At 39.7% G+C, this 11,727-nt stretch overlaps 1 protein-coding gene across 1 annotated transcript in view; it reads left to right on the top strand.

Annotated features, from left to right (window-relative positions):
• The first annotated feature begins 2,876 nt into the window (after nucleotides 1-2,876).
• LOC137286129 (sodium- and chloride-dependent glycine transporter 1-like) overlaps nucleotides 2,877-11,727 on the top strand; it is a 154,911-nt gene continuing 146,060 nt past the window's right edge. The window contains exon 1 of the mRNA XM_067817796.1: nucleotides 2,877-2,950. The gene's annotated coding sequence lies outside the window, so the exon portion shown is untranslated. The remainder of the gene's footprint in view (nucleotides 2,951-11,727) is intronic.

Genomic DNA, 11,727 nt, shown 5'->3' with positions numbered 1-11,727 from the left:
CCCATTTCTGGACAGTCTCGTGGTAAACATTGGTAGGCTGGACTTAGGATTTTACTCTCCACCCTGGTTCTGACAGGCAGACCAATTAAAGGGTTGGAGTTCAGGCGTTAATTGGACTTAAGCTGACACTTTGCCGAAAATACAGTGTTTTGGACAAGTTTCTGGCAACCCATAACAAATTTGTTAAAATAGTCTGTCTTGGAAAGCACTAAGGTTCTGACTAGTGCAGCTGTCTGTCTGCTCTAAAGGCACAGGCTTTTTCTTCACCATCAGTTGCTCACCATTGCCGCCTCTGTCAAACAGAAGATCCTAGTTGTCTGTACTGTTCCAAGTACATCGTGGTCAACAGAAGATCCTAGTTGTCTGTACTGTTCCAAGTACATCAAGGTCCACAGGAGATCCTAGTTGTCTGTGATGTTCTTTGTACAGAGTGGTCCAGAGACTGTCGTTACTGTGACAAAGAAGATCGGCACAGAATGAACTGCCTCAGCAAGAAATTCCATCTACAGCTGCCACAGTAAACCCTCAACGGTAACCTTCGATGAAAGAACGGTATTACCTCTATTACCTCTAGGGATGAGGCAGTGTATTAACAACTACGGTAATTATACACAAAAAGCGGAAAATCGCTAGGTCTCTAATAAGCATCGGGCTAAAAATTATATGTGGCTAGGCGCTTATCAGAGGAAACACGGTATCTAAAACTACAGGCGATCTCCGACTCACAGTGTTAAGTGAGAATGTAATCATCGTCTAAGAACGTTTAGAGGAGTGTCTTACAACTGTTAGAAGCTACGGGCATCCCATCCATACCTTCTGCAGCCCATCACAACAGTGGACAACACGCACGGGTGAATCACCTTTCCAACAGTCCTTTTCAGCATCTCCCAAATCGTCTAACACAAAATGTTTGAACACGCACACGGAAAGTACGTCCTTTACCCCTTGCCCAACCTCCCCATCTCTCCATGTCTGCCACCACAGACCATCGAGTTTGTCACCTCCCTACTAGGATCCCACCACATCTCGCGAGATCCCATCAACATGGCCATGCATCCGCTGATATGACCCATCTCATAAGACATCACTTGATCCCCAAACCGCACCTGACGACGTACATAACAGACCTTGAACTGGCCTTAGTTACCAGCTCGACAATTTACCATAATTATATCTCAGGGACACCTATGGTCACTTGGTCACAGTCTCCTCGTCAGGTCGCGAGGTCGCCACAGGAATCGCTACCTGAGTGGGAGTATCCAGGATAGAAAGCCACCTTGACCAAAAATGGACACTGACAGAAGCTTACATCCAACGCCTGTCAAATTATGCCAAACTCGTCAAGCTTGACAGTTATGTCCCGAGGTGAGATTTACACTCACACTGGCACTGTGAAGATCTACAAATAAAATGACAAGTAACGGACCAGGTGCAATGGGGCTCGAAACAGAAGACGAGTAATGGTCAACGGTGGATATATCAGTCTACAGACTGGTAGTCTGTCGTACAGACCTGTAGCAAATTTATCCAAGAAAGCCCATGCAAGCCCAACCCCACGCCGCGGGGTCGGTGATAATACCTATATGGGTGTGATATATCAGCTATATACATGCGGTTGATGAGACCTATATTGGGTGTGATATATCAGCTATATACACGTCGGTGATAATACCTACATTGGCTATGATATATCAGCTATGTACAGGCAGCTGATAATACCTATACTGGCTGTGATATATCAGCTATATACACGTCGGTGATAATACCTATAATGGTTGTGATATATGAGATATATACAGGCAGCTGATAATACCTATATTTGGAGTGATATATCAGATATATACAGACAACTGATAACGCCCATACTGACTGATATATTAGCTATACACAGGCAGCTGATAATACCTATATTGGGTGTGATATATCAGCTATATACAGGCAGCTGATAATACATATATTGGCTGTGTTATATTAGCTACATACAAGCATGTGATAAGACCTACATTGGGTGTGAAATGTCAGCTTGTTTCAGGCATGTGATAAGACCTACATAGGGTGTGATATGTCAGCTTGTTTCAGGCATGTGATGAGACCTACACAGGGTGTGATATGTCAGCTTGTTTCAGGCATGTGATAAGACCTACATTGGGTGTGAAATGTCAGCTTGTTTCAGGCACGTGATGAGACCTTCATAGGGTGTGATATATTATCAGCCATATACAGACTAGTAAGATGAGCCAAATATTGGCTGTGATAAATATATTAGCTATACACAACATGGGCGGATGCCCCTCTTACACCCCCATACCCACCCCCATCTCTTATCCTGAAAGTTTTTAATGACCATTGAAAACGTTTGAAAATGTTAAAAACATTGTAAAAACTGTTAGAGGTTGTTAATTATTGTTTATCTAATCGCTTTATCTAAATAGCTACATGTTACAAGACTATGGTGTGATAAGTGGATAATGACGCGCAGTTGTAGATTTTTGTCAGGTTCCTTCAAATTCTACTCAATATATGGTAGCGTAGTGTGCACGTTGGTTAATAACACGTATATCGGTTGATGTATCGTATCGTCTGTAAGCATGTCTGCTCGTATACGCCCCAGTTGTCGTCCTATGTACTAGTAGCGTTGTTAATAATGGGGGGCATATGGTCACAGCATGTCCACACAAATCATTTTCCGATCTGTTTTCTGGCCGTCGATCACATTGTATTACATACCCTCGTTGTTATATTCAGCTAGTCATTCGAGCGGCTGCCAGCTTGTTGTTGCGATTACATCCTCTACGCGTGAAGCTGCGCCCGCCCACTAACCATTGTGTTTGGTTTCGTTTTATTTCGACCAATCCGCAAAGCAGTGCCAACCCGTTCGTTTAGAAGCCGTCTGCTAGCAAGTCTCACTTGTAACTGACTAACATTTGTGACGGTGTATGCTATTTTCAAGGTAAGAGCTGACTTTGGTCAAAGGAAAATATTTATTTAACTTTCCTTACCAAAAGGAAAGGTACCGTTTTAACTTCACAAGATATTTCAGACCCTAAAAATTGTCTGATATTTCAGACCCTAAAATTGACTTGCACAAACACATCAATCATCAGTGTTTTGTGTGCTTTTAGGTCCACTTTGGTTATTATATATATGTAGTAATATGCGTGCATATCTATCTGGGTACGCTTGTTGCGAAATCGACATTTTGTCGTTGCGAAAACAGTCATCAGTATTCTACAAAGACCATTTTCGAGCAAGTGGCATCGCTTGCCATGTTCCAGCACACGTGCTGCGTGCCATGTTTTGATCGAAGGCCTTTGCTGACATAGATTGCCGTCCATGTTAGGTGGGGATGTTCAAGTGTGATTACTTCTGTTGTAACTTAGAAAAAAACCCCACCAAAATCATGTGACGACCCGATCGTCTTGAACGTCAATCCTTTTCGTGCTATAGATATATACTATAGCCTTATACGTTTGGTCGGGACAGAATGGAAGTGACCATGGAAAAATGAGCCTTTGCATGGCAAGTAAAGACAATATGTATTTGTGAAATAGTAACTTATGCACCAGTGTATATTGTATAACCCGCGTCAGCAACCGTGTTTCGCACTGTAGAACATTGCATCAGCATGCCCCGATTCGTAACAACATTCTAGGCCAGCCTTGTGATTTCTATCTACAACCCTGTTGCTTTGATGGCTTTAGTCACGACTGTTGAATTAGAGCCAGTCCTACTGTAAAGGACCCAGCCTGCCCCATGCCTGTCAGATGGTTAGGTTTAGTAGTATGCTCCATGTGAGTTTGCTTCCAATAATAACAGCCAGTAGGTGCCACTGCCAGTACAACAGGTCAATGAAACTTGGAATTTAAGTGTTTTGTGTTGCCATCTTCCTGTCTTTTAGTTGTATAAGTGATCTGTGGTATCTCTCCCTTCACTGTGTAGGTCAGGCAACAGGTGTTATATACTGGCTGCTCTGAAGAATATGATTATGCATGTTTGTAATGCTAGGGACTGGTTCATACTTTACAAATGTATTTTAAATGACAATAATTAGGGCTGCATCGTATTGCTGGAATACGAGTAAAGTGCATACGGAATTGTAACACTTACTTATTGCAATAAGCATATGATGTACCTGTATACCTTTAAAGATCTATTTGTTATTCTCCCTAAATTTTATTGGTGAGAAAAATTATATATGTATATTCAGGTAATATGGATGGAGGTGGGTGGGGATTGGGTGGACATCTTTCTAAATCATTGGCAACAATTTGTCAACGAGCACAGTATTGACGTTTTCTAGGGAATCATTAAAGTAGAATGAACACACTCACAGTGTCCAGGTAAAGCACAATGGTTTCTTTGTTACATCCCTTTCCTTTTATATAGTACTAGGGTACTGTCAATACACCTATGTGTCTTTCGAACGCTGTTTCTAAGCGATACAAGTCCCTGTGCTTCGTGCTTTACCTGGACACTGTGAGTGTGTAAACTTTCATTTTCATTAGAAATTTTTAAGTTGAATTTGTATTATTTGAAAAATGTGATAAAAATAGCTTTTGCATTTATCAACTGTTGGATTAGACATAAAAGTTGTAAATGGTGTATGACAGACATTGTGAGAACTGGTTTACTAGGTGTGGCAGAACAGCTCTTGGGTGCTGAAGTTGTGAGAACTAATTTTGCTAGGTGTAGTGGGGCAGCTTTTGATTGCTGAAATCGTGAGAACTGGTTTTCTAGGTGTGGTGGGGCAGATTTTGGGTGCTGAAATCGTGAGAACTGGTTTACTAGGTGTGGCAGAACAGCTGTTGGGTGCAGACATCGTGAGAACTGGTTTACTAGGTGTGGCGGGGCAGCTTTTGGGTGCTGAAATCTTGAGAACTGGATTACTAGGTGCGGCTGGACAGCTTTTGGGTGCTGAAATCATGATAACTGGTTTTCTAGGTGTGGTGGGGCAGCTTTTGGGTGCTTAAATCATGAGAACTGGTTTGCTAGGTGTGGCAGAACAGCTGTTGGGTGCAGACATCGTGAGAACTGGTTTTCTAGGTGTGGAGTAAGCACCTCTTATAAGGAGCTCAAGGTCTGAAAAAAACCTTGACTCACTTGAGTACAAGGATACGTTTTAGTGTTCTTGACAGTTGTATATCTAAAATTATTTTCATCTATTCAAGAATTATCATGTACCCTCTTTAGTGCCAGACCAGGATGTGACAAACATATACTACTGTTGCTGTTACATGACACTTTTGTTACATCTCTTCAGAAATGTATACAACGTACAGCGTATATGAGAGACATTTTTGACTAGTACGGAAGGATGAGAGACATGGATGAACAACTCATTATTGCAGTAGGGATGATATTTTAGTGTAGGTTATGAAGCAAGTGATGCAGAGTATGAGCAAGTGTTTTGAACAGTTGACTTTAATTGGGTTACTACAACAGTTGAGAAGTCATTTACATACATGGGAGAGCACGGTGTGATCAAAATGCTAATGCATGTAGTGTAAGCAAAAGGTTATGACTGCAATTGTTGATGGTAAGTAAGAGATTTTTTTTGTTTATTATTTTGAATTGTTTGACGGTGGTGGTAAGGGTAATATTCGAACAAACATTTTGCCACTTGATAGGTAATTCTATGCTTCAGCCTGTAAATATGAAAGCAGTACACTGTTTCCACATGATTTCACCTTCATTCCAATCAGGGAGGAGGATGACTAGATTAATGAGGATGGAATAATTCCTTGTAGAATCCTGCTTCACTTTTGAAATGTTGACTTATCCCCATCATAGTGTACTAAGAACTTGCAGGAATTGTGACCACCATATATTAGTGTAGATAAGCTTTATTTTGAGGAGAAAATAGGGCAGTCTGAGTCTCCAGAACAGGGTCACTCTATCTATTGGATGTACTTTCGCCATACTTGTTTTCTGGTGGAAAGCTAAAAACGACATTGTATGAAAACAATGACCACATATTCCTTGTTTCTGCAAAGTGACTAGGTCACTTCCTGAGAAATATACAACCAACAAATACTTTAACAATGCTTCTTGATCCATGAAATAAATATGGGCAAGTTGTTTCATCTCCTGCATGCTGATATTCACAACAGTGGCCTGATGAACCAATGTTAATACAATTCATGTTTTATGCTAATTCTGATTAACATTCTGGACCCGTGAAGGTCCCGGGGTAGAATAGTTGCCTTCAGCAACCCATGCTTGCCATAAAAGGCGACTCAGCTTGTTGTAAGAGGCGACTAACGGGATCGGGTGGTCAGACTAGCTGACTTGGTTGACACATGTCATCGGTTCCCTATTGCGCAGATCGATGCTCATGTTGTTGATCACTGGATTGTCTGGTCCAGACTCGATTATTTACAGACCGTCGCCATATAGCTGGAATATGGCTGAGTGCGACGTAAAACTAAACTCACTCACTCACTCACTCATTAACATTCTAGCAACAGCAAGTCATTACACCACTGCTGAGACTAGAAGCACTTGCACAGTGCACACTCAGAAAGACAGTTCTGCACCTATACCTATCAGTGATTGATGCATATCAAATAAGAAATGGTACAAATACATACACCTATTTTTCAAGCTATTCACTTGAGTGAAGCTAATCTATCCCTGTGCAGTGAAGAGTCTTAAGTCCATATTGGAAACCAATTGTGTGTGTGTCCTGGTAATCTGATTGGTTAAATTACCCTTGTCAACTAATATTCAACATACTGGAAAATAATAATACTTAATAACCGCACATTAACATGTTGGCACTGATATGCTACTGCTTTCGCAGCATGAATTTGCATAATGAATGTAGATTACCACCTTAATTTCTTTATCTTATAGAATCTTTGAAGATGACAAATTCTTGGAAGAATTATTCAAAGATGATGGTACAATATTCCAAGTTTAAAGATTATTATTCGGCCAAAATCTCAACATTCCAAAAGTTTCCTCCTCCATTAATTTGGAAATTCCAGTGCTAATGCTGACCTGGAACCATTTTGTCCACCGAGCATCCCTCCAGTCACACTTTGCCAAGGTTGAAGAGAATGGCCTGAGGGAAATAATTGATCAGTCAATATTGAAAAATGAAAGTAACTGAAAGTAGTTATTTGGGGCATAAAACTCTTCAGAGATGTGCAACATTTACCATTTGTGAACAAACGAAAAGGAAGCTACATGTTACTTACCTCCCTTTTGCTATAGACTGTCACATGACTTATCAAAACACAATTGTCAAAGGAATAAAGGCAAATTTGGCTAATATGTCTCCAAAATAGCTTTCAACATGATTTACATCTGATGTAACATTGAATGATAATATCTTGATACATGAACAGTAAAATACCTTTATAATGAACTCCAAGGGACCACTGAAATTAGTTCGTTATATCTGTAGTTCGTTATTCCCGAAAATCCATCGAAAGAACAACAAAAACACACTACAATGTATATTTACAGGATATTAAACGAGCTACACCTTTCATATCAAGTTTATGTGAAAACATTTTGGTTTGTCACGAGCTTTAGCGAAATGTTGAAATCTTACCTTCTGTGTCCTTTTTCATCCTTCAAATCATACATATCCCACATGAATCCCAATAATGATTCGTCCTTTCAAAATTGATAATCTGTTGTCGATATCTTCGATTCTGTTTGGTACACCTCATGGTGTGTTAGCTAAAATTCACTGTAACAAATGATGAAAGACATCTCCAAGAATACGAAGTTGCACACACATACACAAATCACTGCCTTCATGCAAAAGCTGTCACTCTCCAAACCAAACCGTCATAGATAAGCAGACCATGAGAAAAAATGCTTCTCACTACAAATTGGTTTGCAGTACCAATAAATAGCTTGGTTTGCTCAGTTTCTGGGATTCACTGGAATTCAACACAGGCAAATTTAGTTTAAGACAGCTGGTTTCCCTGGAATTCAGCATAGGCAATTTTAGTTTAAGACAGAAAGTGTCACAGGAATTCATCATAGGCAAATTTTAGAGTATTTAATCTCGAGCTCATGCAGACAGTTTTAAACTAAATTTGTCTATGTCAAATTCCATTGAATTATGGAAACTGAACAAACCAACTATTTATCTCCTAAATGTTATCCCCTTCTCACTGACCAGAGGGGTGAACACTCCAGAACAGCACCAAGAGCAAGCAACAAGGACTCAAGACATGCATTCCAAACCAAACACTGTCCATTCCGAGAATGTTGTCCAGCAATTGTGTCCAGCAATTTTTTAAAATGTAGTTTTAATGGTCTTAATATACATGACAACGTAAAGAATCTGAATAACACATCATCCTAACTTTGTAAGTGTAGCGGCCGCAAAATTTCAGAGTCCAGTGCTGGGATTCGATTGATGGACCTTCTGATCCGAGGTCAGACACCTTGTCCACATGACCAAAGAGGTTAACCCCGTCAGCAAGCTGACAAGGTAAGGATGTCATCTTTGGGATGACTCCACGCCCTGCTACATAAGCTTTACACATGGATACATTGTCAAATAAAGCGAAACATATGATAGTTATAGTTATTGGAAACAATGTTCTATCTAAGTGCCATATATCTAGCCTGTGGAAATTGTTTTCTGCTCCTGAATACTAATGATATTGTCACAGATTTATAGAACTGCTTAACATTCAAACATTCAGAGTAGTCCTATCTGTTCATATCACAAATTATGACAGCAGTAATGTACTAAAATGGGACAATGCATAGAGGATACTAAACGACCTTCCGTGTAGTACCATTTTTTTTAAATGAGTTAATTATTTGGTATCAGACTAGCGAAAATGAGTTTGATACCAAATCTTTAACGAGTTTAATGAAAATGGTATTTCACGGAAGCGAGTTTAGTGTTCTGTTTATTACTCGCCAACATAAATTGACAGAAACTGCGGCAAAATTGCCTACAGTGTGAGGACTCTAAGCTTTCAAGTCAAGCAAGGGCTAGTAAAATCGCGACATCAACATTAGCATTGTGGCGTCACAACTTTGAACCACTTTGAGATCATATGTCAAGTGGTATGACACTATTGTAATACTGACGTGAAAATATTACACTGCAGTATCTTCAACGGGCGAGTAATAATATTTCTCTTGGTAAAACAGTAGTTGTAAATGCTGTATATTTGTGAATTCATTTCATTATATATTATTGGGTATTTTTTAACTAAAGCATGGGCACAATGAACAGTTGAATGCTTTAATATTGCAGCTCTGTGTACAAGACAAATACACATGGATATCTTAATCCCTGCATATGATACAATGCCTAGCAAATACAACCTAAAACTGAAGAGGTACATAATTATAGGATATTAAACAAGCTTCCCCTTTCATATCAAGTTTATGTCTCGAATGAAATAATTTTGGTTTGTCACGAGCTTTAGCGAGTAACAAACCAAAATTATTTCACGAGGGACATAAACTTGATATGAAAGGGGAACGAGTTTTGTATCCTATTTATTACCCACGTTTTAAAAAGTGAAAATATCGTTAAAATAAAGCAATATTTTGATTTCCTCTGTAGAACCATGTAACACGGATTAATACATCATGTTGGTGATTGGAATGTCAACCGCTTCACTCCAGGAAAACGTACGCTGCGTAGAGGCAATGTATTTCCTATACAGCACTTTATCTCAAGAAAATAAACAAATTAAGACAGAATCAAGCCGTAATCAAAATTTAGTCCTTTTCAGTTCAGGATTTCTTTTCAAAAGCAATAATATAATTCATCAAAACACTTGCGAAGTGTAAATATTTTGAACTTGACTACGTGACCTAAATCTTGCCTGAACGTCAGTCGGCCATCACTGTCAGGCTAGTCGTCATGTTTAGAAGTGTTCCCTAAGAAGAAGATTCTAGGGAGCATTTAATTAGGAGCGGCAAACTCAACAGCAAAGATGAATGTGAATAACAGGGAACTGTATGTCTCAAATAGTTGAGCATAGTGTCCTTTGCGCAGAATGCCAGTGACGCCTTCTCATCTTGGCTTGGAGTTCCCACTTGTCGAGATTTGATGTTTATGTTGAAGACTCCACCAAAAATTGAGTCTGAAAACACAGCCTACAACTTCGAACGAAGACGATTTCAAGCCTAGATTCTGGGAAGTGCTTTTGATCCCTTCATAAGAAACCACGGGAGGTGACCTGTTTGTGCGGGAGGACGCAAATGGATGCGGCTGACAGTGGCAGTGATAGAGATACAAGAACACTGCTCGTCTTTTGATGTTGTGTGTTACTGTGCAGTCCTGACAACATACACGCAGTAGATATTCAATCTCTGATAACATTCACAACTCTTCCAACCAATTGTCTGTCAATTTTGACGAAATCAATAACTTTTACGGGTGACGCCATATTTGTTTACACTCATGAGGGGCCTACTAGACGTATTTGTTCACATATTTTTTTAGATTGTTTTATTTTCATTTTTAGTACAGAAACTTGAGTTATCATAGAATTGAAAATAATGCTAGTAACCACACTAAATGAAATAAATTTTATCTAATTCCATAGTAATGTTTTCGTTTTACATGCTCTCAGGTGTGAAAGCTTGAATGAAAATCATGAATGGAATGAGTGATGAAAGTAGTACCAGTAATGTCAAAGCTCACGTATTAGCCAATCAAATCACTCGGTGTTATGACACATATGTGTCATAACACTTTGTTATGAAACACCTTTACGAAGTACCACGTGGGTAATAATCTTGTGTTCTGTTGGTATTTATTGCAAATATGACATCTTCATTGACAAAGACGTTGTCTATTATCATTCATGCAAATTGTCTTGATGCCTTAGTCGTCAGAATATGCCTTTAAACTGTTAAAGCATATGTAGGTTGTTCATCTGGTTTAAGGTAGGCTTCAGGGGTAGTGGGGTAGCCTAGTGGTGAAGGTGTTCTCTAGTTGTGCCGAAGACCCAGATTTGATTCCCCACATTGGCACAGTGTGTGAAGCTCATATCTGGTATCCCCCTCTGTGATATTGCTGGAATATTGTTCAAAGGGGCATGAAGCTCACTCACTCGGTTATGTAATTAGCTATATTTCATGGTCTGACAGATTCTGCCAAAAATGACATGGGTTCAGTCGTGGGATGTGAATGTACATAGCAATCATGATGAGTAGCCAGTTTCATTCCTCTAACCCATGCAGATCTAGGTTAGAATTTATCTTCAGTAACCCATGCTTCTCGTAATTGGTGAGTAACAGGTTCAGGTAATTCAGGCTCACAGACTTGGCTGACACATGACATCAGTTCCCAATTGCGTAAATTGATGCTCATTCTGTTGATCGCTGGATTGTCTTGTTCAGGCTTGATTAGTTACAGACCGCTGGGATGTTGCAGGGATATTGCTGGGATGTTGCAGGGATATTGCTGGCATGTTGCTGGGATGTTGCAGGGATATTGCTGCTGGGATGTTCCAGGGATATTGCTGGCATGTTGCTGGGATGTTGCAGGGATATTGCTGGCATGTTGCTGGGATATTGCTGGCATATTGCTGGGATGTTGCTGGGTTATTGCTGGGATATTGCTGAATGCGTTGTAAAACTGAACGAACTCACTCCATTCCTGCATTTTCTTCTTCATCATGAACCATTTCTGTGGAATGTTCAGAATCAAAATGTTTTTGAGAATGACAGAAATGGTCGAGTGTTTAATAGGCTGAGTTAAAAACTTGAAGGCATTTTCCT

Source organism: Haliotis asinina, chromosome 1 (assembly GCF_037392515.1).
Source record: "Haliotis asinina isolate JCU_RB_2024 chromosome 1, JCU_Hal_asi_v2, whole genome shotgun sequence".
Lineage (NCBI taxonomy): Eukaryota > Metazoa > Mollusca > Gastropoda > Lepetellida > Haliotidae > Haliotis > Haliotis asinina.
This window is presented reverse-complemented; position numbering and strand designations above follow the sequence as displayed.